This window comes from Canis lupus, chromosome 18 (genome assembly GCF_011100685.1).
Source record: "Canis lupus familiaris isolate Mischka breed German Shepherd chromosome 18, alternate assembly UU_Cfam_GSD_1.0, whole genome shotgun sequence".
NCBI classification, from domain to species: domain Eukaryota; kingdom Metazoa; phylum Chordata; class Mammalia; order Carnivora; family Canidae; genus Canis; species Canis lupus.
Window position 1 is genome coordinate 24936951 of NC_049239.1, and position 26188 is coordinate 24963138.

A 26188-nucleotide genomic window follows, 5' to 3' on the forward strand; every position below is an offset into this window, starting at 1 on the left:
GCTAAGTAAGGCCACACAGTTTATTCTGACTCCGGAGACATAATAACTACTATGATCTAACGTATACTAATACTGTAAGAAATAGAGATAAAGCACTTGGCATAGCCTCTAGCGTTTGAGTGTCAATTCCACCATGACTTGTAGCTGAGTTTAACACGGGTAGGATTCCCATTTTGGTGTAAGTATGTCATATTCAAGTTCAGTTTCTCTTAGGATTGTCCAAATTAAGAAAGTATGTGCTCTATGTAGTATTATCACTAGCTAATATTGCTTTTCTTGTGCTGAATCTGTGTCTTCCTTATACTTCACTTATATCCCATCTGATTCCCTTTTATTTCCTACCCCATTTCGCATATTTACCAAAACACCACAATAAGTATATATTAAATACAATTATATCTTAGAGATATTAAAATTAACATTATTTTAACCTGATATAAAAGTAATGTGAATTGTGTAATTAACACAAATTAAATGAATTAACTCTATAGATGACCCTCGAACAACATGTGTTGGAACTTAATGGCCCTACTTATATGTAGATTTCTTGTGATAGTACAGTACACTACCATAAATGGATTTTCTCTATAATTTTTTAACATTCTTTTCTCTAGCTTTATTGTTAGAATACAGTACATAACACTTACAACTTATATAATATGAGTTTTTGACTGCTTGTATCAGAAGGCTTCTGGTCAATAGTAGGCTATTAACAGTTTTGGGGAAGACCAAAGTTATAAAAGTTATGAATTTTTGACTACACAAGGGTCAGTGCTCTTAATACCCATGTTGTTCAAAGTGTTAACAACTGTATTTGTATGAGTTACATGGCTTTCCACAGGATATCTATTAAAGGGACTAAATTTGTTGCTGGGATGCCTGGGTGGCTCCGATGGTTGAGCATCTGCCTTTGGTTCAGGTCATGATCCCAGGGTTCTGGGATTGAGCCCCACATTGGGCTCCTTGCCCAGGGGGAGTCTGCTTCTCCTTCTGCCCCTCCCCTCCACTCATGCTCTGTCTCTTGCGCTCCCTCTCAAATAAATAAAACCTTTACAAAATTTTTGTTGCAATTAATGAAAAGGTCTCTTAAATTGCATTTTAAAAGTAATTTATTTGTCTGTAGACCTTGGAATAAGTTGAAATATTATTTATTTACAACCCAAGTCACTCACCTGAAAATTTTACCACTACTAGTTATCAAGGAAACGGTTTGCTTAAATTCTTTTAAAAGAATATCGGTATCAAGAACTGTGGAGTATCTGAGCGTTTACCCTACTTGAGAAGTTATGAAGTTAGCCAGTCATAATTCAATGGATCGCGGCAGAAGATACAAGACTCCTGGATCAGAGACAAAGATATTTATTACTCGTAGTGTAGCAGGCTGCATAAGCTTCGTGTTTGCTGAGCTCCCCTTGCTGTCGTTTCCTACGTGGATGACCCAGGAGGGCTCAGGTGGATGCTTCACAAGCGGTAGTTTTGCATCACAGCCGAGAAATGCCAAGATTAGGGAATCTTAATCTTTTATAAAAAACTCTCAACCTGACTGAACTCGGCACTGGATGGAGGAATATTATCTGTATTGTGCTTGGAAATACAAAATGAGCAGACAGATTTCGTATGCTTAAGACAGAGACATTCCATCTCTCCTTCAAAGTTGTTCATAGTACAAACATCCTTGACAAGATCCCAGAACACAAGCTATCAGCGTTTCTGCTTGTAAAATGTACTGAAATATGGGGGACTCGCCTAGAATTGCCTCTTAACAGCTGATCAAATGGAACAGTTTTTATTTATTTATTTATTTTTAATTTTTATTTATTTATGATAGTCACAGAGAGAGAGAGGCAGAGACACAGGCAGAGGGAGAAGCAGGCTCCATGCACCGGGAGCCCGACGTGGGATTCGATCCCGGGTCTCCAGGATCGTGCCCTGGGCCAAAGGCCCGCGCCAAACCGCTGCGCCACCGAGGGATCCCCTGGAACAGTTTTTGACGTGATTGTAAGTTGCACTTTGATTAAACTTCAGTAGTTGTAATTGGTAATACAAATGAAGAAATATAATCATCTTGGTTTGGGGGAAAACCCATAGATCCTCAACAATTTTCTCTACTATTCTAAACAAGTAATTCCAGAAAATTTCATTCTACTTTGGCATTTTGATGACCCATTGCCAATACTGCTGGCTGTGCCACGTGAGGAAGTCTGTGGCGATGGGTGCAGCGGGAATACTTAAAGCTAGAATCTTAGAAGACCAATGTCAACTTTTATAGTTAACATCCTGAGCATTACTTTGCTCATTCAACCTACATGTTTGTTATATATTTAAGATATGTCCAGCACAATCGTACATATGCTGAGAACACTGTAGTTAATGAAACAGAACAAAAGTTTCTATCTTACGGATTTATAATCCAGTAGCAGAAAAAGAAATATTACCATCTTTGACATCCAAAGAAATAAAAATGATGCACTTCCCTGCCATAGCCCCTCCCTCCCACTCCTCTTTTCTGTTCTACTTTTCTCCATACTCACTACTAATGTGCATATATTTATCTAATATATAAAACTTAATTTGCTAATCATTAACATATTCCTACTGGAATGTGTGAGGCATAAGAGCGGGGATTTCTGTTTTGTTCAGTGCTAGTGTGCACACAAGGTACAAAAAAAGGCTTCTGACACAAGAAAAGATTTTTAAAAATGCTTGAAGAATACATACTTAAATGGATGAATAAAATAGATTTTATGGGAGCAAAGGCCTCCAGAGGAAATCTTCCCAAAGACCACTGAATTAGAGGAAGAAGATGAAAGTGGCCATTTGATAATAGATATGACATATTTACATAATACCAGAAAAGAAATCTTAAATGAAACTTCATTGGAAGCTATAATTCCTCTAACACTGAATATATAAGAAATAGGAAATTACAGTTTATTACTTTTAATGGAGCCATGTTTATAACTTCCAGACTGGTTTTGGCTTGGGGAAAAATGCTCACATACATAAAAGTGTTCATGGAACTTCTTTTGGACAGAAAACAGATCTAAAATCCAGCCAGGCATATAGAAACAAGACATTTTCTAAAAATACATCTTGATAAACATAGACCAGGTCAGTTCCTCCATATTTAGTTTTAAATCTCAATGGAAAGCAATCAACATAAAGGTGTATGGGAGGGTAATTCTGTAAACACATTTAAATAAGATTTTTCTATGCCAAGAGTGGTTATTATGCCAATTCTAAATGAGAGATTTATGTTTTTAGCTTTATTTACATATTCCAGTTGGCTTGGAATAGAAGAATTTGGGTTAAAATATATTTTGTCAGGTTACCAAAAAGCTAATCTTAACTGGGGCTTCAGCATTGAAAGGGACCGAAGAGACAGCCTTCCTTGTAATGTATGTAATGCATGCTTTCAGAAATAATATTCTAGAGAACTGCAAAATAGGACAGAGGAGGTGACCCTTTAAAAACAACCATCTAAAGGACTTTTTGATATTTCCGTAACTTGCCTGGATCCAGTGTAAAGGAAAGGTTTCAGGAAACTTTATTATTTTATTTTATTTTATTAATTTTAGAGAGAGAGTGTGTGAGTGGGAGGCATAGAGGGAGAGGGAGAGAGAGAATCTCAAGCCCATGTGGAGCCTGGAGCCCGATGTGGGGCTGGATGGTATGAGCCTGAGATCATGACCTGAGTGGGAATCAAGAATTGAAAGCTAAACCAACCGAGCCACCCAGGTGCCCCAGGAAGCTGAATGATTTACATATATTCATTTTTAAATGATGGTTTTAGTTTCAACTTTTTAGTTGAAAAATCTCCATCTGCAATAAGTATCTTTACAATAGTTTTTGCCTAAGGAGAAAAACAAACTTTTCTCATCTTGTTTTATCTTTGATTTCAAGAATTTTATTTTATTTTATTTTTTTAATAATAAATTTATTTTTTATTGTTCAATTTGCCAACATACAGAATAACGCCCAGTGCTCATCCTGTCAAGTGCCTCCCTCAGTGCCCGTCACCCATTCCCCCCCATCCCCTGCCCTCCTTCCCTTCCACCACCCCTAGTTTGTTTCCCAGAGTTAGGAGTCTTTATGTTCCGTCTCCCTTTCTGATATTTCCTACCCATTTCTTCTCCCTTCCCTTCTATTCCCTTTCACTATTATTTATATTCCCCAAATGAATGAGAACATATAATGTTTGTCCTTCTCCGATTGACTCACTTCACTCAGCATAATACCCTCCAGTTCCATCCACGTCGAAGCAAATGGTGGGTATTTGTGATTTCTAATGGCTGAGGAATATCCCATTGTATACACAGACCACATCTTCATTCATCTTTCGATGGACACCAAGGCTCCTTCCACAGTTTGGCTATTGTGGACATTGCTGCTAGAAATATCGGGTTGCAGGTGTCCCGGCGTTTCATTGCATCTGAATCTTTGGGGTAAATCCCCAGCAGTGCAATTGCTGGGTCGTAGGGCAGCTCTATTTTTAACTCTTTGAGGAACCTCCACACAGTTTTCCAGAGTGGCTGCACCGGTTCACATTCCCACCAACAGTGCAAGAGGGTTCCCTATTCTCTGCATTCTCTCCAGCATTTGTGGTTTCCTGCCTTGTTAATTTTCCCCATTCTCACTGGTGTGAGGTGGGATCTCATTGTGGTTTGGATTTGTATTTCCCTGATGGCAAGTGATGCAGAGCATTTTCTCATGTGCGTGTTGGCCATGTCTATGTCTTCCTCTGTGAGATTTCTGTTCATGTCTTTTCCCATTTCATGATTAGATTGTTTGTTCCTTTGGTGTTGAGTTTAATAAGCTCTTTATAGATCTTGGAAACTAGCCCTTTATCTGATAGGTCATTTGCAAATATCTTCTCCCATTCTGTAGGTTGTCTTTTAGTTTTGTTGACTGTATCCTTTGCTGTGCAAAAGCTTCTTATTTGATGAAGTCCCGATAGTTCATTTTTGCTTTTGTTTCTTTTGCCTTCGTGGATGTATCTTGCAAGAAGTTACTGTGGCCAAGTTCAAAAAGGATGTTGCCAGTGATCTCCTCTAGGATTTTGATGGAATCTTGTCTCACATTTAGATCTTTCATCCATTTTGAGTTTATCTTTGTGTATGGTGAAAGAGAGTGGTCTAGTTTCATTCTTCTGCATGCGGATGTCCAATTTTCCCAGCACCATTGATTGAAGAGACTGTCTTTCTTCCAATGGATAGTCTTTCCTCCTTTATTGAATATTAGTTGACCATAAAGTTCAGGGTCCACTTCTGGGTTCTCTATTCTGTTCCATTGATCTATGTGTCTGTTTTTGTGCCAGTACCACACTGTCTTGACCACAGCTTTGTAGTACAACCTGAAATCTGGCATTGTGATGCCCCCAGCTATGGTTTTCTTTTTTAAAATTCCCCTGGCTATTTGGGGTCTTTTCTGATTCCACACAAATCTTAAAATAATTTGTTCTAACTCTCTGAAGAAAGTCCATGGTATTTTGATAGGGATTGCATTAAACGTGTAAATTGCCCTGGGTAACATTGACATTTTCACAATATTTAATTCTGCCAATCCATGAGCATGGAATATTTTTCCATCTCTTTGTGTCTTCCTCAATTTCTTTCAGAAGTGTTCCATAGTTTTTAGGGTATAGATCCTTTACCTCTTTGGTTATAGGTTTATTCCTAGGTACCTTATGCTTTTGGGTGCAATTGTAAATGGGATTGACTCCTTAACTTATCTTTCTTCAGTCTCATTGTTAGTGTATAGAAATGCCACTGATACAATTGATATTGTATCCTGCCATGCTGCCAAATTGCCGTATGAGTTCTAGCAATCTTGGGGTGGAGGCTTTTGGGTTTTCTATGTAGAGTATCATGTCATCAGCGGAGAGGGAGAGTTTGACTTCTTCTTTGCCAGTTTGAATGCCTTTAATGTCTTTTAGTTGTCTGATTACTGAGGCTAGGACTTCCAGTACTATGTTGAATAGCAGTGGTGAGAGTGGACATCCCTGTCTTGTTCCTGATCTTAGGGGAAAGGCTCCCAGTGCTTCCCCACTGAGAATGATATTTGCTGTGTGCTTTTCGTAGATGGCTTTTAAGATGTCAAGGAATGTTCACTCTATCCCTATGCTCCGAAGAGTTTTGATCAGGAATGGATGCTGTATTTTGTCAAATGCTTTCTCTGCATCTAATGAGAGGATCATATGGTTCTTGGTTTTTCTCTTGCTGATATGATGAATCACATTGATTGTTTTACGAGTGTTGAACCAGCCTTGTGTCCCGGGTATAAATCCTACTTGGTCATGGTGAATAATTTTCTTAATGTATTGTTGGATCCTATTGGCCAGTATCTTGTTGAGAATTTTTGCATCCATGTTCATCAGGGATATTGGTCTGTAATTCTCCTTTTTGGTGGGGTCTTTGTCTGGTTTTGGAATTAAGGTGATGCTGGCCTCATAGAACGAATTTGGAAGTACTCCATCTCTTTCTATCTTTCCAAATAGCTTTAGTAGAATAGGTATGGTTTCTTCTTTAAACGTTTGATAGAATACCCCTGGGAAGCCATCTGGCCCTGGACTCTTGTGTCTTGGGAGGTTTTTGATGACTGCTTCAATTTCCTCCCTGGTTATTGGCCTGTTCACGTTTTCTATTTCTTCCTGTTCCAGTTTCAGTAGTTTATGGCTTTCCAGAAATGCATCCATTTCTTCTAGATTGCCTAATTTGTTGGTGTATAGCTGTTCATAATATGTTTTTAAAATCGTTTGTATTTCCTTGGTGTTGGTAGTGATCTCTCCTTTCTCATTCATGATTTTATTAATTTGAGTCTTCTCTCTCTTCTTTTTAGTAAGGCTGGTTAATGGTTTATCTATCTTATTAATTCTTTCAAAGAACCAACTCCTGGTTTTGTTGATCTGTTCCACAGTTCTTCTGGTCTTGATTTCGTTGAGTTCTGCTCAAATCTTTATTAAGTCTCTTCATCTGCTGGGTGTAGGATCTATTTGCTGTTTTTTCTCTAGCCCCTTTAAGTGTAAGGTTAGCTTTTGTATTTGAGTTCTTTCCAGTTTTTGAATGGATGCTTGTATTGCGATGTATTTCCCCCTTAGGACTGCTTTTGCTGCATCCCAAAGATTTTGAACGGTTGTATCTTCATTCTCATTAGTTTCCATGAATCTTTTTCATTCCTCCTTAATTTCTTGGTTGACCCTTTCATCTTTTAGCAGGATGGTCCTTAACCTCCATGTGTTTGAAGTCCTTCCAAACTTCTTGTTATGATTTAGTTCTAATTTCAAGGTATTTTTGGTCTGAGAATACGCAGGGGACGATCCCAATCTTTTGGTATCGGTTCAGATCGGATTTGTGACCCAGTATGTGGTCTATTCTGGAGAAAGTTCCATGTGCACTTGAGAAGAATGTGTATTCAGTTGAGTTTGGATGTAAAGTTCTGTAGATATCTGTGAAATCCATCTGGTCCAGTGTATCATTTGAAGCTCTCGTTTCTTTGGAGATGTTGTGTTTAGAAGACCTATCGAGGTTAGAAAGCGCTAGATTGAAGTCACCAAGTATAAGTGCATTATTATCTAAGTATGTCTTAACTTTGGTTATTAATTGATATATTTGGGAGCTCCCACATTTGGGGCATATATATTGAGGATTGTTAACTCCTCTTGTTGGATAGATCAAGTATGAGATAGTGTCCCTCTTCATCTCTCACTACAGTCTTCGGGGTAAATTTTAGTTTATTTGATATAAGGATGGCTACCCCTGCTTTCTTTTGAGGACCATTCGAATGGTAAATGGTTCTCCAACCTTTTATTTTCAGGCTGTAGGTGTCCTTCTGTCTAAAATGAGTCTCTTGTGGACAGCAAATAGATGGGTCCTGCTTTTTTATCCAGTCTGAAACCCTGCGCCTTTTGATGGGGTCATTAAGCCCGTTCACACTGAGTTACTATTGAAAGATATGAGTTTAGTGTCATCATGATATCTATTCAGTCCCTGATTTTGTGGATTTTTCCACTGGACTTCTTAAAGGGGAATTTTGAGAGTCCCCCTTAAAATTTCTTGCAGAGCTGGTTTGGAGGTCACATATTCTTTCAGTTCCTGCCTGTCTTGGAAGCTCTTTATCTCTCCTTCCATTCTGAATGAGAGCCTTGCTGGATAAAGTATTCTTGGTTGCATGTTCTTCTCATTTAGGACCCTGAATATATCCTGCCAGCCCTTTCTGGCCTGCCAGGTCTCTGTGGAGAGGTCTGCTGTTACCCTAATGCTCCTCCCCATAAAAGTCAGGGATTTCTTGTCTCTTGCTGCTTTAAGGATCTTCTCTTTATCTTTGGAATTTGCAAGCTTCACTATTAAATGTTGAGGTGTTGAATGTTTTTTATTGATTTTAGGGGGGATCTCTCTATCTCCTGAATCTGAATACCTGTTTCCCTTCCCAGATTGGGATAATTTTCAGCTATGATTTGTTCAAATACATATTTTGGCCCTCTGGCCCTTTCGGTGGCCTCAGGAGCCCCAATTAAATGTAGGTTTTTCTTCCTCAGGCTGTCATTTATTTCCCTTAACCTATTCTCATGGTCTTTTAATTGTTTGTCTCTTTTTCCTCAGTTTCCCTCTTTGCCATCACCTTGTCTTCTATGTCATTCACTCGTTCTTCCACCTCGTTAACCCTCGTTGCTAGGACCTCTAGTTTGGATTGCATCTCATTCAATTGATTTTTAATTTCTGCCTGATTGGATCTAAATTCTGCAGTCATGAAATCTCTTGAGTCCTTTATGCTTTTTTCTAGAGCCACCAGTAGCTGTATAATAGTGCTTCTGAATTGGCTTTCTGACATTGAATTGTAATCCAGATTTTGTAACTCTGTGGGAGAGAGGACTGTTTCTGATGCTTTCTTTTGAGGTGAGGTTTTCCTTCTAGTCATTTTGCTCAGTGCAGAGTGGCCAAAAATAAGTTGTATTGGGAATAGGAGAAAAAGAGAGGAGAGAAAGAAGGAAAGAAAAGAGAAATAGAAAGAAGAAAAAAAGGAAAAAAGAGAAGAAAAAGAGAAAGAAAAAGAAAAAGGGGAAAAAAAGGGTGGGGGAAGCAATCAGAAATCAAAAAGGAAAAAAAAAAAAAAAGAAACACGGGGGAGTATCTTCTGATTCTGTGTCTTTAAGTCCCTTGACTTCCCCTGGAACTTGTCCGTCTAGCTGGTCTTCTGGGGCAGGGGCCTGTTGTGCTGATTTTCAGGTGTTAGTACTTGGGGGAGCTGCTCTGCCCCCTTCCCGGTTCAGGGCTCAGTGGGTTTTGTTTACCCCATGAGGCCCCAGGAGGAACAGCCGCAGTGGCGGGGCCAGCTCTGGAGCCCTGGAGTCAGCCCCCGCAGTAACCCCGGAGCTCTCGGTCTGCAGGGCCTGGAGGCTCCGGGGCGGGGCCGCTGATCTGCTCAGCTGGGGCAGGAGCGTCCTCGCTGTCCTGGGCCCTCCCGGCCTCTGCCTGTCCCGGGGGGAGGCCGGATCCTGGGCTGTGTCCTGGTGCCCTGTGCTCCCGGTCTGCACTGGTGGATTCGCTCTCAGGCCCCGCAGCCGCCTCCGCGGAGCCGCCCCCGAGCCCCTCCGAGCTGCTCCGGGTCCCGCCGGGTCCCCGTGCGCGCTGCAGCCCTTAGGGAGCTCGGCGCACTCTCCCGGGGCGCAGGTGTCTGTCAGTGTCCCCGGGAGCCCGAGGGCATCCCTGCCCTCCTGGGTCCTGCTCCACCTCCCTGCGGGCCCCTTTCCGCCCGGGAAGGTCGGTGCAGCTCCTGCTTCTCCCGGACTGGGCTCTCCTGTCCTGGGGACACTCGCCCCGGCCTCAGCCCGGCTCCTCGCGGGGCTCCTCCCCCTTGGAGGCCTTTTGTTTCCTTATTTCTTTTTCCCCGTCTTCCTACCTTGATAGAAGCGCGAACTCTTCTCACTGTAGCATTCCAGCTGGTCTCTCTTTAAATCTTTGGCCAAATTCGTAGATTTTCAGGATGATTGGAAGGTCATCTAGGTAATCTGGTGGGGACAGGTGACTTGGGGACCCTACTCTTCCGCCATCTTGCCCCTCCCCTCGATTTCAAGAATTTTAATTCAGAATATTCATTTTTTAAAATCCTGTTCATGTTTTGTAAATATTCTAATGTATTCATGAGGCAGCAGCTTAGATGAAGTGCAGAATGAAAAGGAAGAAACTGAAGAAAAAATTGTATTCACAAGCAAATAGTCTTTACTTAAGGGCACTAATAATTTCTCAAACTGTAGAGAATAAATGAACCAAATCTTTCTGGGTGTGTCAGATTTTGCCTCAGACATAATATCATCTCTTGTAGAACCATTAGACAATCAGGAAGAAATACCACTTTTAAACTTCTAAGACCTCTAAATGTCTTTAGGCAATATTTTGATTTTAATCTGCAAAGAAGAGGGGGCCATATATGAATCTTAGGAACTCATAGGAACCCATGACCTTATGGGACTTCTTCTGCCTATAATTTTAATCATTTTAACTCATGATGGAAACAGCCATGAGTCTAATGTAGTTCAATTTATAAATGACTAATGTGAAGAAGCTGTATTACTTTTAGTTTTAAATCTCAATGGAAAGCAATGAACTTAAAGGTGTATGGGAGGGTAATTCTGTAAGTTATACCAAAGAAACTGCTGGTAGAGCAGAAAATGTATAAGCCAATCAATATATTTTGTGATCTATTTCTAACGAAAAATGATTAAGATACCAATGTAAGAAAGGCCCTTCGGACTCGTCTCTCATTCATCAGGAGATTACGCCCAGTGAGAGCCATCATAGGTGTTTTGTTTTGTTTGCCTAGTTTCAGAAATACTCTTTCTAGAATTCCAGTTACTTACTAGTATTTATCTGATGGTTAAGAGATCATTTCTTAATTTGGTGAGACCTGGATGGAAGCATACAGGTGGTGCAGGAGAGGGTGTAGTCTTTCTAAGAGGCCACAGCTCCTGGTATGCCAGGGCCCTGGGGCTGGCACCAGGAACAGCTGCTCCACAGGGCCCTGGTCGTGCCCCCATCATAACGTAGGTTTGGCTGAGCATCTACCCTCCAATCGTGAGTAGGATTCTCCTCCAGCACTTGGGCTAGTTCTGGGAACTGGAGATGAGACTCAAGGGAGAAGAAAGAACTGTAGGCTTTGGAAACATTAGATCCCGAAACTCTGCTCTTACCTAACGGAACTGAAAAAGTGAGTCTTGGGGTGATGGAAAATGAAAGAGCTTCTCACCAAAACAATTGTCAGAATAGCCCTGGGACTCCGGTACCTCCTAACCAGGCCTGCTGGATACATGGCATTTAGTTCACAGACAGCCCTTTGAGACAGAGAATGGTTAGCACCACTTCCAGGTGGGAAGATCCACAAGAATTCATTGAGTTTGACTTAGTGTCACATATGTAAGGCCAAACACACAAGATTTAAGATAACAGAATTCAGTGATTCTCAGTTTGAGGAGTGACTAGTGGGAAGAACCCTTCACCCCCACTCCTTCAGAGGCCAGGGCCACTTTGTACTTGGGCTATTTTAAAGCTCTATTTACCGCAAGTCTGCCCACAGTTTGACAGAGGTAATTGCATCTAATTTTATATTTTTATCCCCATTCCCCCTTTCAGCAAAGTTATTTTATATATTTGTAATACAGTTAGGTTTTTTGTTTTGTTTTTGCCGTAGTCTTCATTCTTTGCTGCAGTCTCCTGACTTCCTAAGTGATTTTTTTGTTGTTGTTAATGTGCTTATGCTAAGGTTTATTCTTTGTCTGACAAAGATCTTTGGATTTGAAAATGCGCGACACTCTGCACGTAGTTACCGTCCCCAGCCCTGACGGCCCTCTGCTCCACCCCGGCTCCCGCACCAGGCCGCTGGTGGTTTAGAGGGTCTCTAGTGTTGCCCTTGCAGCGTGACACACTAGAGCCACAGAGCCAGCCTTTCACATGGCTTCTTTCTCTTAGCAATATGTATTTCGGGCTCTTCCATGTCTTTTCAAGGTTAGATAGTTCATTTCTTTTTATTTGCCCCAATATTCCGTTGTGCAATGCACGACAGGTTCTCCCTCACCTCTTAATGACATGTAGGTTGCTTCCCATTCGGGATGATTATGAATAAAACTTCTGTAAACATCCCTGTGCAGTTTTTCACATGAATGTAAGTTTTCAACTCAACTGGATAAATACTTAAGAGCACAAGTGCGGCACCATTAAGGCTATTTTTGCTTTTTTTTTTTTTTTAAGATTTTATTTATTTATTCATGAGAAACAGAGAGAGGCAGAGACACAGGCAGAGGGAGAGGCAGGCTCCACGCAGGAAGCCCGACGTGGGACTCGATCCCAGGACCCCGGGGTCACTCCCTGGGCCGGAGGCAGACGCTCAACCACTGAGCCACCCGGGCTGCCCCTGTGTTTGCTTTGTAAAAAATGGTCAAATTCTCTTCCAAAGTGGCTGTATCTCTCTCCATTCCCACCAGCAACGAATGAGAGTTACCGGTGCTACACATCTTCATCAGCATTTGGTGTGGTCAACGTTGGGTATTTTAGCCCTTCTAATGTATGTGCAGTGGTATCTCATTTTAATTTGCGATTCCCTGATGACAAATTATGTTGAATGTCTTTTTATACATTTCTTTGCAAACTTTAACCCTCCTTTCAACGGGATTGTTTGCTTTTGTATTGTTGAATTTTATTAGTTACAGGCTTCAATGCCATAGGTGTCCCCCTAAGGACTACTTTCACTATATTCCACACATTTTAATAATTTGTGCTTTAATTTACATTTAGCTCAAAATATTTGTTAATTTCTAGAGACTTCTTTGACCTGTTATTTAGAATCATATTGTATGATCTTTAAATGTTGGATTTTTCTAGCTATATCTCTGTTAATGATTTCTGTTTAATTCTTTGTCATCTTGCTTCTTTCAGATTTGTTGAGTTGTATTTGATAGTCCAGTATGTGATTTAGCTTAGTGAATCTTCCATGTGGGTTTGAGAAGTATTCTGCTGTGTTGATGCATTCTATAAATGTTAATTAGATCCACTTGGTTGATGATTCTGCTCAGGACAATTATGTCCTATTAATTCTCTGCCTCCCTGATCTGTTTATTACTGATAGAGGGACATTGTTTTTGCTTGTTTGTTTGTTTTTCATCCTAGAAGAGTTGTAAGTACTCTATGGTTGTCTAACATTTTCATGTCATAAATTTCAAAATTCTTTATAACATCTTCCTTGGGACTTATATAATCTTCCTCCTTTTTTCCCCCCACTAAACAAAGAAAATATTTTGTAGGCCAAGTCATATTTTAAAGATGTATTTCCAGCAGCCATCCTGGAACCACAGCAGACAGTAAGCATTAAATTCCCAAAAATTTAAAAAGCTGGGAACCTCTGCTCTTAAAATCTGCTTGTCTCTGTTAGTATTGCTTAAGTGTGAATCTCTGCGACCCTCTGTAGAGGCCACAATCCTCCCTCTTCTAGCAACCTACAAAGCTGACACATTGGTTAGAGCTGAAGTAGAGCAAAGTCAAGCAAGACAGTAACTGAATCTTCGGCCCTAAGGTCAGCCCGAAGTGGCAAATTCTTACTTCTGAAATAAGATAACTAAATTGCAATTTGTCACAGACACAGCCAGTTCAATTATAGCAGTACAGCTACTCCAAGTAATATTCCCTTCTAAAATGCTTAGGTCGGGCTTACTAAGATCAAGCACTGTGCTATGCATTTTGTGTGTGTTATTTTTAATCCTCACAGAACCTGTTGGAAAGGATACAATTATGCCTTTTTAAAGATGAAACTGAGATTTGGGGAGATTACCAAACTTGTGCAGTTAGTAAGTAGAAGAGAAGGGCTTTGAACCAAAGTTTTCCTGATTTTACCAAGTTCTTTATAATTAATCTATTCATCTACCCTGTAGATAGAGAAAACAATCTAGATACAGGGAAGGAGAGCATTTGAAATTACTTTCATAAAATCAAATAGAAACGTGGTTAGCAGTTAAAGAAAAAGAAGGCATTGTACTTATTTATATAGGTGTCTAAAATGAGCAAATTGATACAGTTATTACGTTTTCAAGTTATCTTTGCTGATCATAAAATAGAAAAGTGCTGCCTAACTTTGAAGCTGTGCATTCTGTCTTCCATGGTAGAAACCAACATGGTTTGTGTCTGAAAGCATTTTGTGTAGCATTTGTGAATGGGTTAGTGGTTGAAATCCACTTCCTAATTGTCATGGGTCTACCCACTGCTATTGTTACAGACTTACTGGTGATTCCAAGGTCTGGTATGCTACGAAGAGGCATTACTTACCCTGCCCCCCTCCCTCCCAACTTGGTATTTACCCATTCAGCAAAAACAGGGTAGATACAGATTAATTCTGTTCCAACAAAATCTATTTCCGCCACTTCTCATGTTAAACATGCTACTCTAGTTTATGAATAGGCCCACGGGACTGTAAATTTTTACCTTTAGAGGCTATAGCCTTTCCAAAAGTATTTGAAACTTGAAGAGATCTGTAAACATTTATGTAGGAATCATAACCACAACCCAAAATAAACAAACATAGGAAACCATTAGGGTGGCTGGTGAAGTTTAAAACAATAATAAATATGCTCACATTGCTACTAGGAGATAAAATAATAACAAAACCAATGGCACAATTAAATATGTTTCTCCACATGGTTATTTATTTTTCCTTTAGAAGTAAATTTAACTCTTTTATTGTTGAAATAGCTATATATTTTAAATTAAAAAATAAAAGCCATAGTGAAAATGAAAATGGTAATGTCTACCAATATTATGTATACACTGTGATCTTGGGTAATACAGACCACAATAACGATTTCCATCAGTATGGTTTTTTGTCCCTTTTGAAGATTTAAGGGTTGATGTCATTCTAAACACCCAGACCTAAATAAATATGCAAAAGGAATGCAAATTTCCACTCTCTTGTTCTACACTTTTCTCATTTCTTTGACTCATTCCTCCTGCAATTACATCCATAGATGGCCGTTGCTCTTAAAGAGAGTGAGGGAACTGACTGCAAAGCTCCATCAAAACTTACGTTTGTAAAGGTTTACAACCTAGGATAAAAAAATGAATGACAACAGTTGGAAGTATAACACATGATAATGCATAAAATATCATAAGAATGAAACAAATAGCTATAGGGTTGCAGGGAACAGAAAGTTCAGTGATGGAACAGAGGTAGAGAATGGAGATGCTTATTATGTAAAAGAGGTAGAATTTGAGATGGTCTTGAATTCCTACTGTGCCTTTGTAGGAAAAGGCACTTCCAGTTTTGTGAAGCCAACTTGTACACTTCTGAAATCTCCTTCCCCATGATGCTTTGGACCCATTCCTATCTCAGCGGCTGTGGCTGTGCGGGAAAGACTTATCCTAACAGGCCTGAGGCACTTATCTGGAAGCCCTACTTTTGTGGGTTTGGCCGTTGGCTGGCCTGTGGAAATTCAGCCTTTGAAATGTTTGATACACTGATAAGGTTGTTTTTACCTGACTAGGGCACTCAACACCTGCTTTGCTTCTGAGAGTATGGAATTTCATTAGCTATGGTTTATCGTTGTGCCTAGGTGACCATCTTCCAATAAACCTTCAGCCTGAATCTCAAACAGGTTTCCTAGGCAGACACATTGCTCAATGAAAAGACACAGGCTTTTCACTGCTGAAGGTAAGGCTCCGTTGGAGTGGCCTCTTTCCAGACAGAGAGTGTAGAAAGCTTACATAAATGGACACCTCCCGATCTGCCTACTTCCTTTTCTCTTACTGCAATCCTGCTGTGTATGCTTGCTGTGTTGTAGTGAATACAAGTTATGTGAGTCATACTAGTGAGTCACTGAGTGTCTGGATGATCTGTGGGTCCTCAAACATCAACCCCCTTCATTTTTCATGATTTTTTTCTACCTAGAAGGGACACCATATTGAATTATTTCAATGCAACTGATCATTTTAAATGAAAATAGCATTAGGGGTTAGGTCACTGTCCTACCTAAAGTCTTCCAGTGGGCTCTCATGACACCTGTCATCTTCTAACTCTAACAATAATTTTCAAGTATCATATACATCTTACCGTGATGGCCAGGTTCTAGCCACGCTCATTTACTTTCAATTTCTTAAAAACAGCAAGCTTCCTCCCACCCTGCCCATATTTGGGGTCTTTGCTTGTGCATTAACTCTTTCTGAAGGATTCTCCACCCAACTCTTTTCCCCAACTACCCACCAAACACATTTGACAGTGTACATTGTTATTTTCCCTGAAGTCTTACTTTAAGTATCGTTGTCTCAAAGAGGACTTTTTTTTTTGACTCTCCAGTCTGTTTTTTTTTTTTTTGAGATTTTATCTATTTATTTATGAGAGAGAGAGAGAGAGAGAGAGAGGCAGAGACATAGGCAGAGGGAGAAGCAAGCTCCATGCAGGGAGCCCGATGCGGGACTCGATCCCAGGACCCCAGGATCACGTCCTGGGCCAAAGGCAGGCACTAAACCACTGAGCCACCCAGGGATCCCATTGACTATCCAGTCTTAAGTAGCACCTTTCCACTCTGTTATTTGTTTGCAAAACACCGTAATTGATTCTCTTATCATTGATCACAGTTTTTAATTATATATATATATTTTTTTCTCTCCTTAATTTTGTGCCTTTGTCATTGGTCTAAGTTCTATGAAGACAGGGATGAATTTAATTTGTTAATCCTGTATACTTAGTCCTAGTCAAGTAGCCTAGCACAGAGAAAGCACCTGATAGTTATTAAATACTATTTTAACTTGAATATAGGAGCTAGATGTGGTTAGTATTACTCAAAGCAGAAAGACCACAGGGAAGAAAAAGTACATTCAGTTATTTCATTAAATGCTTGTTGTTCTGGAAATTTTGGGATCATATCAACTTTACTCTTAGTAGAATAGATTTTGTGCAATTTTCTGGGTATTGTTGGATCAGAACAATGATACTTAGAGTTTTTTTTTTTTCAGTATTAGATAAATAAGAGGAAAGCTAATTATAAACTCAAAGAATAACATTTCCACCCTGGAGTGATGTGTGTGAGAATGTGTAGGGGAAATTGAAGGGGCCATTATCTAGTGTGCTCAGATATGCCTAAGAAATTGGAGACTTCAACTAAATGCAAAATTCTGTCTAGACTAAGTTGAAACTCTCCCCTTCAGAGATAACCAAATGATTTAATTCCAGAATTGATTTGAGTTTGTTATACCTAAAAAAAAAGCTTGAATCTCAACTGATTGTACTTATTTATGATCTTCTATAAAAAATCTACCCAGTGCCATGTGATTTAATTTTAACCACTGGCCCAAAACTGATTATGAATAACTTTCCCTGAAGGTCATTTCCCTCAAAGACAAATTTCAGGAAAATCTTATTTTTAAAAATATTTAATTAATTAATTAATTAATTAATTAATTTAGAGTGTACCACCCAGAGGAGGGGCAGAGGGAAAGGGAGAGAGAGAATCTCAAGTGCACTGTGCGCATTGCACGTGGAGCCTGACACAGGGCTTGATTTCCATACCTCTGAGATCATGACCTGAACCAACATCAAGAGTTGCAGGCATACTGACTAAGCTACCCAGGCACCACCAGAATAATTTTATTTTAGTAAAAACTGACTCTAGGAAATATTTTTAATTTCAAAGACATTAATATTTATACCTCTAATTATAATAAAGTTTTTGGAGCAGAGTTTTTGAGGCTACGTTTTCCTTTGAGAGCAACAGTTACTAAAATCTTTCCAAATACTTAAATGTATAATAACTGGTCATGTATATTTTCATAAAATGTATTTATAGAAATAGCCTTATATGGCTCCAAAGTTTAGGTGTAAGTATGGTCAAATCTAGCAACCTTGACTCATTTTGCTGACTTTAGCTGAAGTAAGATAAGTAACTGCATCAGCCAATATTCAGGAAACTTTGTTTAAATATCTTGTTTAAAATACTTGGTTTTGCAAGGCATACCGACTTTATCAGAGGATCCATCTTTAAAAAAATAGTTCTAAAAAGTTGGAATCAAGTTGCTACCCTTGCTGAAGAAATGCTTGAAAAGAATAATATTTATGAAGTAAGAACCATAGATATATTACATAATTCACTAGACACAAAGTGGGCACTCAAATACTTGCTGATTATTTAATTTATCCAACATAACCAAAAATGTATTTTGGGAGGACAGGGAATTCTTTCTTTCTTTCTTTCTTTCTTTCTTTGTTTGGAAGGGAGGAGGAAGGAAGGAAGGAAGGAGGAAGGAAGGAAGGAAGGAAGGAAGGAAGTAGGGAGGCGGGGAGGGAGGTCTGGAGGAGGGGAGGGGGAGGGATTCGCGCGGAGGGAGGAGCGGGGGGGGAGCGCTGGGGGGAGGGAGGGAGGGTGGGAGAGTCGTTCGTGTCGTTCTGTTTGGTCTTTTTCTTTTTCTTTTTCTTTTTCTTTTTCTTTCTTTTCTCTCTCTTTCTCTCTCTCCCTCCCTCTTTTCCTTCCTTCCATTGTTCTATCCTTCCTTCCTTCCTTCTTTCTCTTTTCTGAAGAAGGAAAGGTAAATTGTCCTTCTATGTTTAACAATAAGGAATATCAAATCATAGCTGCAGGATATTATCTATTTAGGCTTTAAATTGATTTTGCTATGTTTATTAGAATGCCTTCTGATGAATTACATTCCAGTGCTTTTCTTTTCCTTTTTAAGTAAAAATATCCCTTCTACTCATTATAAACTAATTGTACATTCAATTGAAGAAAACTATACGAAGCAAATTGATGTTTCTTCCTTCTTTCAGTGAAAGTAAACAGGGAAGCAAATAACAGAATCAATGCTTGCTTTCTTTTTCAAGCAGTCTCATGAAGAGAAGATTAAAATGGTGGCCAGCTGGGATGAAGAGGCTGGCAGACAGGATTCTGGGGTGGAGTGGGAAAAGAATACGGGGCCAAGATCCAAGCATTCCACATCCAGCTCCACCAAGTCTATCTGGGTGTTCTTCAACAAACTTCCCAATCTCTCTGATCCTAGTTTCTTCCTCAATAAAGTTGAAAACCATAAATGCCTTGAAAAACTTCCCCAAATATTCAATGAGATAAAATAGACTCTCATCTGGTACATATCAGCACTTTGGGCATTAAACAAAAGTCAGCTTCTTCTCTTTAGCTCTAAATAAGCCACTGGGCTAGGGAAATTTGTACAAACTCAGCAATTTCTACTCTGAAATATGTGGTGTCAGTTAGAATTAAGCTCTACCTATTTCCCTCCCTTCTTCCTTCTCAAGGGTTAGATAAAGAGTGAGAAAAGAACAGAAGAAACATAGCTATTTTTTAAACTTTCTTTATTTGTATTATTTTAACATGGTGTTTAGGATGCTTAAATCCACTTATTTAAAGAGTGGAACTTGTGCTAATTTGTCTTAACTACAGGATGCTGTATCTGCCTTCTCCGTAACTTAAAATGGATGTCTAAGGGCAGCTTTGAGTTAATATGGCTAAATTCCCAAACTTGGTCTCCCCGAGTCCTCAGCTTAGTAAAACTCATCATCATCTACATATTTGCTAAGCCGCTATCTAGGAGTTAGCCTCCTTCTTCTTTTTTCTTCTCTCTTCTCAACCTCAACATCCAAATGGGTATCATCAAAATGACCTTCAAAATATATTCCAAATTTGTTCTCTGTACTTCAGCTCCATTAACAACCTCCAAAGATATCAATGCTTTGTTCTCATTTCATAATTTTCATTTTATTATTTCATCAGCATTTCACCATTATTTCTTCCCAATTTACTAAAGAAAGGAGAAGGACTCCTTCTCATAAGTATATTCTGCACAGGAAAACCTGCACAGGCCAACCTTATACGTTGAATATATAAATCATTGAATGTATAAATCACTCAGTTCCTTAAATATCTTCAGGGCTTTACTTAGCATAGAAAATACAACCCAAATATTTATGCTTATGAGTCACTAGCCAATCTGTCCCCTGTGTACCTTCTTGACCTCAACTCACATCACACAAACATTGGCTATCTAATTGTTCCTCAGACATATTATATACTTTAGACAATTTTAATTCTGCCTTAAATGCTCTTTTCCTCTTCAAAAAGGCTATTTCCTGTTGAAAAGTAAATCTGAGCATTAATGATACCTCTTCAGTAGGGCTTTGCTTATCCAGTCAACCTAAAGAAACCATCCTGAACCCATTGATCACACACAGATTTTGGCTTATTTGCATTTGTCATACTCAGGTAGTTGTGGTTGTTTTTATTTGTTTTCTTTTTTTTTTTTTTTTTTTTTTGCATACCTCTCCCTAGTATGTAAACTCCATGTAAGTAGTAATCAAAAACTGTTGAATGAAAAGGAAGGAAGAAGTGAATAGATGCTTGTTTTATTCTTTCTATCATTTTTTAAGTCCTCAATAGCTTAGATTTTGTGCTGGGTGCTATAGCAGTCAGCAAAATATTTTGCATAGATTTGGCAATCAGTGCCTTTTTTAAAGAAAATGATTTTATATATTTATTTGAGAGAGAGAGGGAGAGAAGGAGAGTGCATGATCATGGTTTGGGGGAGGGGCAAGGAGAGAAGAAGACAGAATCTCCAACAGACTCCTCATGCCTGTCATGCTGAGAGCACAGAGCCTGAGGTGGGGCTCAATCTCATGCCCTTGAGATCATGACCTGAGCTGAAGTCAAGAGTCAGAGGCAGAATTGACTGAAACTCCCAAGTGCCCCTCAGGGCAGATTTTTGATTAAAATGTTCCATCTCTCTTTTATTCCTGTAATGTCAACACAGCACTGTTTTCTTGTACCACATATACTATTGCCAATTTTAGCATGCATATAGCTGGTTTGAAACAGGTATGTAATTACAGAGGGCTCTAGAGTTGTGTATTTCATAGTAAAATAAATACAATGAGTATTTCATAGTAAAGTAAAAAGTAGCTTTTAATTTCAAAGACATGCAAATTATCTGCAGTGATTTAGAGACAGTGTTGAGTCTTGTAGTTCTGAATGAAATCCAGCAGCATACTGCACAACTTCAAGACCTATTAAGAAATGTAGAGGAGGGGATCCTTGGGTGGCTCAGTGGTTGAGTGCCTCCCTTTGACTCAGGGCGTGATCCCGGGGTCCTGGGATCGAGTCCCGCATCGGGCTCCCTGCATGGAGACCGCTTCTCCCTCTGCCTGTGTCTCTGCCTCTCTCTCTCTCTCTCTCTCTCTCTCTCTCTCTCTGTGTCTCTCATGAATAAATAAATAAAATCTTAAAAAAAAAAAAAGAAATGTAGAGGAAATTAGGATTATACATTGAGGAGAAAAGTCAGAGAGTTTTGTAGCTGGAAGAGGTCTTAGAGATTGTTAAGGTCCATGTTTTATTTCTTGTATCTGGGAATTCAGAATGAGAACAGTTACTGGCTTGCCTAGTTTCTTAAAAATAGGTTTAGTAATCTCTTACCAGTCTTTATAATTACACTTCTAAAAATGCTGTATAATTTACCAAATTACCAAGTTAGCAAAGTAATAATTTTAAAAGAGAGGTAAATAAAAAGAGAGAGATGGATAAAAAATAACAATACAGAATTTATATCAGTTTTTATCTTCATTTAATAATTGATAAAATTTGTGTTGCAAAAAAGCCATTCCAGGGAATACTCCTCAAACATTACCAACTTAAACTGTTTGTAAATAGAGCACCAGGTTTTTCTGAGATAGATTCCACACAAGTTTTCATGTAAAAGTCAAATCAATTTGAGGGCACCTGGGTGGCTCAGTTGACTAAGTGTCCAACTCTTGGTTTTAGCTCAGGTTGTGATCTCAGGGTTATGAGATTAAGCCTTGCATTAGGTTCCAAGCTCTGCGCAGAGTTTACTAGAGACTCTTTCTCTTTCCTTCTCTCTCTGCACTTCTTCTGCTCATGCACCCTCTCTCTCTCAAATAAAATTAAATAAATAAATTTTTTTAAAGTTGTACTCGTTTCTAAAGTTTCTGAACCATATATGATTGGTTTGAAATTAACGAATTTAGGATTTGTATGACTTCTCTTGTTGCTGTTTTTTGATTGTTTTGATTAGAACAAATTACATATGTAATTCTTTGGTCTTTAAAAAATATCAATATATCGTATTGATGTGTTTAAGTGTATATTCTTTTCTGGCCTTCAGTTCCTATCACATAAGGAGGAATATTCTCTTTTGAAATCTTAAAGATAGAGCTACAAAGCCAAAGGAATAATAATAATCATTGTGATTTCCTAGTAAGGGAACTCCAGAAAATCATTATAAAAAGATCATATGCTTTAGCATTTTGATAAACATGTGTAAAGATAAGTTTTCTCAAAATTTTTATTCAAGAGAAATAACAATACTTGGAAGGGTAAGTTATAGAGTACAGTTCTTCAGGCACGCAAGTCAATGTTCTTCCCAATTCATGCCTTTAAATTCTCTCTCCCTTTTCTCTTCCAGTCTTTTTTGTTTTTTGTTGTGTAGTTGGGAAAAGGATTTGGTAAGACATTTATTAATGTGGATGCTATTTAACTCAAAATGTCTTTTAGAGTCTGTGTTGGAAGAAAATGGATAGTTCAGTAAATGTGTGCTAAATAAATCAGTTAACTTGAAAAGAGGAGAAGTAACTGGAGTTTGATGGTACCTAGATAATTGTTGGAAATCATAATTGGAAAATGGCGTTACACTAGAAAGTGCTGAGTCCTTTGAACTCAGCTTCCATTCAAGCTGAATCAGGACCAGTATGCTAGCCACCCTAAGCACTTCTTGAAGAGTGGCCTCTGTGAAAGGGAGGCTCTTGTCTCTCAGGTGGCTGTGTCCTCAGATGGAAGTGGGGATGAAGTCCAAAGGGTGGTAAGAAGGTTCTACTTCTTTCTAGGCCTATGAAAGATAGAATTAAATGATAAGTGTTGAAATGTTGTTAAAATTAAACATTCTCTGCCATTTAATAGAAGTCATTCTATTGCAACTATTTCGGAACTTCCAAGTGTACAGGAAAAATTATTAAGATAAATCATGAGATGTTCTTTTACTGCTTGAATGGAAGCTGTTTAGGACCTTATCTGTTATCTAGCATAATCTTGTTGACTTGGGGGTAGCACTTATATTACAAGATTGGGCTTTTTTTGTATTTGTGTTAAAAAATAAAAAACCTGTTTTTCAAGGGTGAGAATGCCTCTTCATTTTGCCATGAGCAAACAGTCAACTTCCAAAGTATTTACTTGCATTCTTAAAAAAACAAAACAAAACTATATTGCGCATACTTGGGGGAAAATCACAATATGATATTTGGTTTGAAAGTTTACTTTTCTGTAACTTAACCTTACACCTATACACAGACATACTTTTTCAACTTGAGAACAGAGACCTGGAAAGAGATGCCATGCGTCATTGCTATATGTCCTTTTATGTGTTTTGTGTTTTTGTTTTTAGATTTGAAAATGTGGAATCAGAAGAGCCAAGAAAGGAAGGTTAGAACACATTGAGTTCATTCCTTCATTTTACAACTGTGGAGAGAGATTACAGCCAGGTTGTTGATGCTGGAGAGGGACTAGTAGCTGGCTAGATAACCAGACCTACAGATTTACATCTTTCCTGGCACACTTTCCTGACTCTACTGATAAATTTGGGAATAAAAGATGCAGAGAACCGCTGTCACCAGCTATAGTGTGTGTATCATTGTGGCATCTGAACATAGCAGTGCCAGCATTAAATAACAGCCAGGTGATCTTTTCTGTAGTTTTGATTTATAAAAAGAATTTTAAACTCAATTCTCTTACTAATTTGGAGAAAATATCCTTACATAATATAATTTGAGAACACTTAAATATAGTAAAAATTTGAAATATCCTGATCACTACTTGATAATGTTACTCTTTGCATTTGAAAATGTTTTCATCTTAGGGGTCGCCCTCTTAACTCCTAACTACTTGAGTTAATTTAAGCACACACTTACAGATCAGTAACCTATTGACAAGGAGTTTCAGAGAAAGAAGGAAATTGGAATTTATTGCCAATTGTCCAAAAGAAAACAGATTAAGTTCCTTAAAATCACGTTTTAGAATTAGATTGGATTTATTTTTTTAATTTTATTATTTATTTATTTATATTTATTTATTTATTTATTTATGGATTTAAATAAAAATGTAAGAAACACATCTATTAAAAATAAAATATATCTGATGATATTTACTATTAATTCTCTTTGAAAAACATGAACTATGTTTACAATAATATTTCAATTAAATTCTTAGAAAAAGAAAACACTTTTAATATTTTTGAAGGGAAGAAAAAGATAAAATTAGGACTACAGTAAAGAAAAGTATCTTCCTAGCTGGATAATGCCCTGGTTATGAAAGTTCAGAAAATAAGTAGTAAATATTCTACTGTAACTTTTTAAAATGAGAAATTATAATAGGATGAAAATTTAAATAGAGTGAAGGAAAGCATGTGAAGCATTACATTTTAGACTTGCCCTTTTTCTTTGATATCTTTGAGGAGTGGGCCTAGATCATTGATGTTACCTGGTATCAGTTTTACATGAGAAGATATGCTATAGGTGATAACAATTAAGTCAGCCCATAGTTAAAAAAAGAATAAGGACTTTTTTCCACTGATCAGCATTTAATAAAGCTTCTAATATTTGAGGAGCTCAAGGTTTTTAACATCTTTCAACACTGCACATAGAAGGAAGGAAGTTAGGTTCTGAAAGTAGAAGCATAAACCTAAAATAACTAACTAATAACAGAGGATGTCAGTGGCTTTGAGTTTTTGCATTTCCTTAGATCTACAACTATGGTATATATTGAGAGATTAAATGTCAAGGATAAGCCATTAATTATTAGTAAAACAAATAGGAACATTTTATAGGAAACAAATAAGATAATGAAGTATAAGTTTTAGTCAGGGTTATGATGGTGAAGGTTTAACAACTGATTTTTTGGGCATAAAAACATTCCTGACCATTTCCTGATTTCTATTGTTTAAATACTCCCCACATTGCCTGTTGTAGACTATGAGTGTGGCACCTCTGAGGGGTGTTGGGAAGAGATGTACACTGCACGATGGGCTCGCAAGAACAGAGGTGTGTCTCCTCCATCAGCCGCCAATTTTACCTTACCCTTCATGCTTTTCTTTCTTTCTTTTTTTTTTTTTTTTAAGATTTTATTTATTCATGAGAGACACAGGGAGAGAGGCAGAGACACAGGCAGAGGGAGAAGCAAGCTCCCTGCAGGAAGCTCGATGTGGGACTCGATCCCGGGACTCCAGGATCAGGCCCTGAGCCCAAGGCAGAGGCTTAACCGCTGAGCCACCCAGGCGTCCACCTTCATGCTTTTCTATACGTGGAATTTCCTACTTTCAGGTCTAGATACAAACTTGATGCACTGATATGATCTATGTACTATTTTGTGAATTACATTTTGCTTAAGATGAAATAATCACTGTAGCACTGATTTTCACTTCATTATTAAGACAGTACATTTGATAACTGAGTTGCAAAGTGCACTCTTAACACTAATAGAATGTATTCACTTAGAAAATGACCTAATACAATGTATTTATTTGCTTGAGAAAATTGTATACTGAGACTCTATTTTACATTGGTCAGGACAGTGGTACTCAGCAAGGAGGTGAAAGGCTCGTTCTGGGTGCAGTTGGCTTCATATGAATGCTCTCCCTTTATCCGTCTCTTCAATATCCATATTTCCCACGCTGTGCTTGACCCTTAAATCATCTAATTCTTCACACCCGGAAGCTCAGTGCCAAATGTGGGACCTGGTTTTAATAGCACCATGAAATCCTGTGGTGTGAGTATGTTTTGTTTTCTCCTTAACTGTATTTCTTTTGCCTATTATATGTTTATATGAACTCTGATTTACTGTTTTAAATATTTTATCTAAAGCCCCCTAAGCTCACTTTGTATATTATAAGACAATAAAGGAAGGTATAAGTCTAAAACCTTTTGCATACAATTGTACCTCATTATTTGTGGATTTTACATTTGCAAACTTAGCTACTTGATACAAGTTGTGTGTAACCCCCAAACCCCCAAAGCTACTTGATGCTTTCACTGTCATTCACAAAATGTGTAGAGTGTGAAAAATTTGAGACCCTTGATGCACATGTTCCCAGATGAAGTTGAAAAAGGTGATTGTTTGACTTCTTGTTTCAGTTCTCATGATGTAAACAAATGTCCTTTTCAAGGTCTA

At 38.4% G+C, this 26188-nt stretch overlaps 1 long non-coding RNA gene across 1 annotated transcript; it reads left to right on the forward strand.

Moving 5' to 3' along the window:
- Nucleotides 1–937: 937 nt before the first annotated feature.
- Nucleotides 938–25937, forward strand: LOC111090921. Its single transcript, XR_005372925.1, has 3 exons — nucleotides 938–1998; nucleotides 23412–23449; nucleotides 25588–25937. It is a non-coding gene; the product is annotated as an uncharacterized LOC111090921 (long non-coding RNA).
- Nucleotides 25938–26188: the final 251 nt, after the last annotated feature.